Source organism: Merops nubicus, unplaced genomic scaffold (genome assembly GCF_000691845.1).
Source record: "Merops nubicus isolate BGI_N331 unplaced genomic scaffold, ASM69184v1 scaffold341, whole genome shotgun sequence".
NCBI classification, from domain to species: Eukaryota; Metazoa; Chordata; class Aves; order Coraciiformes; family Meropidae; genus Merops; species Merops nubicus.
The window spans coordinates 12,859-17,144 of record NW_008585971.1 but is presented as its reverse complement, the minus strand read 5'-3'; positions in this window follow the sequence as shown (position 1 = coordinate 17,144).

Sequence of the window (4,286 nt, the reverse complement as noted above, 5' to 3'; positions counted from 1 at the left end):
GCTCAGCATCTGCCCTACCTCATACCCTCTCTTTCTCACTCTGAATTCTGTGAAAAGGCTTAGAGGTGCCTGGCTCTGTCCTCTAAAAGAACCATTTAAAATATTTTTTCCAGAAGGCATACTTTCAATCTAAGCAACAGTAGTACCATAAGTTCTCAGGGCACTGCTGCACTCTCCAAGGAGCTTTTGGGTCCATCCTGATGACAGCAGGGACCTCCACACAGCCTAGAACTCAGCAATAGACACATTTTACTTTTGTTACCATCTATTTACTGAGCAGCAGTAAACGTGGGGACTCTTGAATATGTTTCCTTTCCTTTCAGAGGAAGTTCTGTGGTCATGCAATGTGGAACATGAAGTACCTGCTCAAAATGCAGAGGTCTCTTAGTGCTGGATGTCCTCTCTTCCCATAGATAAAATTTTCTCTGGTATTAGACTTACCATTTACTTTGAGATTTTGAAATTTCAGTAAGCTCAAAGTCTCAGCATCACTGTCTACTCTTGTGGTTTTGCTACTCACCCTCTTTTTCATTTCCAGAGTGGAAGTGTGGGACATGCTACTTTCTTTCAAGGCACTAACAGACATGACTCATTCCTTCTTTGTTCAGAAACAGATTCTTTAAGAAACCAGGTTCTACTTCATGGCTTTACCTTGTGCATTAGTAGTCTGGCACAGAGCTTGTCAAAAGAGCCTTGGAAATCTGAGTGAACTGTCAAGGATTTCCAGCTCTCTCCATTTCATTCTCCTCACATGCTCTAGAGTTAGACATGTGCCAGGGTTTTTCTTTACAGCTTTCCTTTCTTAGAATGTGCTGGGTTTGTAGGCTTAGCCTTAATTATTTTAATAATCAGTTTTCCTGTCACAGGTGAAGTGGACTATACACTTAGGGTTGCCAAAAATACTTCAAGTTAGAAACAACACCAGCTTCCTCCTCCTGGAATGGTGCTAGATTTTAATAGGTGCATGTCTTTATTAGTCATTCTTGCATATCTCAAAAGCTATGCAAATACTATCACAGTACAGTTATTTGGTTGTTCTCCTAGCTTGAAAATCTCCACACTGTGTATGTTATAACTGAGGAAATACAGATCATAGATATTGGTTCTTTGACTTCAAGACAACTTTTGATATACTCATCTCTGTGTCTCGACAGGGAAAACAAGCAAACAAAAAAAACCTGTTTTTAGATTTATAGCTGGTTTAGGGGTTTTTTTTTTGTAAGCAAAAATAAAATCAACACTATTATGTGAACATGAGACACAGGAACACATTCATTTGATTCCATCTGCTCAATCATTTTTGTGAATTTAATTGCACCCGGGTTCTTCTAAACATGTTAAGACATATGCTCATAAACTAATTGAATATAGCTTCTAGTCTTGGCAGTAGTCCCATCCACTGTTAAATCAACAACAGCATTAAGAATTATTTCAGTTGTAGTATCTTAAATGTTCTCTTCATCATTTTCAATTTTGAACATCCTGTGACAAATTGAAGTATGGGCTTTTAAAAAGCCTGCTAAATATCCCAAATTAAATACTAGTTGCCATTAAGCTTTCTGGTTGGGCTGATATTGTTTTGCCTTTTTTATGTTTTGGCTGTAAATTTAATACTGTAGCTCCTTTCAGATGCTTTTGCTGGATTGCTGTGTGTGGCTGCTGTAGCCTCAGAGATATTCTTCCTTGGATTTCTAATTTAAATATATTTAAACATCACAAGAATTTTTTTTTATTTGTGTGATTATCAAGACGTATTGAAAACCTGCTTCTAAACCCACATCTTGTTTTAATGAATGTTGATAAATCTTACCAAATCAATGAATCAAGATATCTCTATAAAAGCCAGAAGGCATTTAAAAAAAAAAATGTATTTTTTTACTCTTCACCTCCTTATGACTTCAAGTGAGCTGATGAATTTTATGGCACTTGACTCTTCTAGGACCTACGCAGTCTGCTGAGATTGACAGCAGTCTGAATAGCCTGTAGTAAAACAGAAGCTGGCATATATTTGCATGTAGAGGAGGAATTTTAAAGATATTTCCCAGCAAGTTAATTACTGAACCTTTCCATCCTCTGCAATTAGTAAGCATCTGGGATCCAGGGGAGACACTGAGCCCAAACTAACCTGTCTGCTTACTAACACTGTGGCCAAAAATAATGGAAATAATCTATCCTATAACTGTATTATGCAGGTGCAAGTGTATTATTGTGAGAAGAAATGGAAGTAATTGCTTCCTGGCTTGGAGAGGGGATGCACATTTGGATGCCAAGGCACGTGCTCTGGCTTGTGCAGGGAAGTTGCAGGAGTCTTTACCCAGCCAATGTCGTTGCCTTCTCAAAGCTGTAAGTTGTGGAAGTGCAGCTGGGTACTTTGTGTGGCAGAAAATGAAAAATAATGTAAATAGACATTGAACTTTTTACTGTATACTGAGTAGGTGTCAGCCCAGTATTAAGTTAGCTTGAATAAACATATAAACAAGTGTTGTTAAATGTTGGTATTTAAAGGACAGGAGTTCCTTAAAGTGTTAGGTCACTTCAGTCAGTACAGCTACAAAAATATTGTGTGTTATATTTATCTGCTTAAATATTTAGGGATTGGGTTATTTTCCAAATAGTTGTAAATAATCAGGTATATCTTTCACCAGAATATTCCTTATAAGGTACAGTTTGAGTTAATCTTTCCTGCACAGAATTAAGATACATGTTAAGAAATTTCCTTCTGCATGCAGGAAAGATGCTTTAAAGGGTGCAACATCCCTGGCAGGGCACACTGTAGCTCATCTGGCTGTCTTTTTTATTTATAGTTAATAGATACAGGATTAAACCTATTTCTGCTAGTAACTGATGTCATCACTGTAGTGGAAGAGTAGCACAGATATTACTGATTCCACACTGACAGTTTCTAACCCAAAAGGTAAGAATGAATTACAGAATAATTTCAGACTTTTTTTGTGGGGGTGTGGATGTCAAGGAGGTATCCAGTCGTACTCTCTTGCTCCAAGGAAGGATGGAGCTATATGTAATATGTATGGAACACTAGGCATGAAATTGAACTGAAAGCCTTGAAGAAGGATTTGAAGATGAGGCTCTTAACTATGTTGATGAGTTATCTTACTAGAAATAATACAGCAGAACTTCAAAGTAGTGTTTCTGAGAGAAGAGGGAGGAAGGAAGAGTGTAATAGAGTAATAATTCTCCTTATTTGAAAGATAAAAGGATGCTAAAACAGCAATTGCATTGTTCATTGCATGCTGTTAAATGACAATCTCTTCCACATCCAAAATTTTCCTTAACAAATCTTTTCTTTCTCTTCCTATTAGAGGTGTGGACATAATTCACATATTATCTCAGTACAAGCCAACGTATCTGCTGTTTGCTACAGGCAAAATATTGAATCCAGAGTCCTCTTTTTAACAATTTCAGGTTTATGGAAGTTTGCACTAATTTTTATTTCTCGTAAAGTCTGAGCAAGAAGATGTAGGAGGAGAGTTTAGAACATGCCTTAAAGGTGCCCTGTCTTCTACATTATTGTGCCTCTGTGATATATTGGCCAAGCCCCCATCAGCTGAGACTATCAGACTGGATTGCACGAAGAGGTTGCTAACAGCATCTCTGTGTCATCATCAAATCTTGTGAAAAATAAGACTTCAAGGTGTGTAGCTCCATATCTGGGGTTAGGCTGTAGAAAGAAGGCTGAGAATGGAACCTTTCATTTGTTGTTAGGAGTTTAAGCCTAGCAATTGTAGTAAAACTTATGGCTGCAGGTTTTGATTAAAAACAAACCCACCCAAATCAGAGTTTTTAAAGCAGAAAATTTCAGGGATGAGTTTGAAAGATGAATTTGCAGACAGTCGTATCCACAGCACAGCCAAGTGGTTGTGTTAGTGGGATGGAGCTAGCACAAGCGTTGTCTCCATACAGATGAAGTTCCTGAGTGCTTTGAGACAAGATCATTTCCAAATTCAAAGAAAATCTTAGAATTTTAGCTAAATCACACCAGTGTGCTGCCTCTTGAATCAGCAGCAGCTGCAGCCTTTTTATGCGATGTTTCACTGCATCTGTCCTGTCCTAGAGCTGCTTTACATGTTGATTCATTTACTCACTTATAATAACAAAAAATAATGTCTATTTGGAGAGATTTGTTCATATTCTTCCTTCCTAGCTGAAGAAACGTTGCCTTTCTTTACCACACTGATACCACTTGTTTCCCTTGTCACTTTGTATAGTAACTCTCTGCTGCCATACTTTAATTTTTCAGAGGTTGAAAAATGGTGCAATTTGTGTAA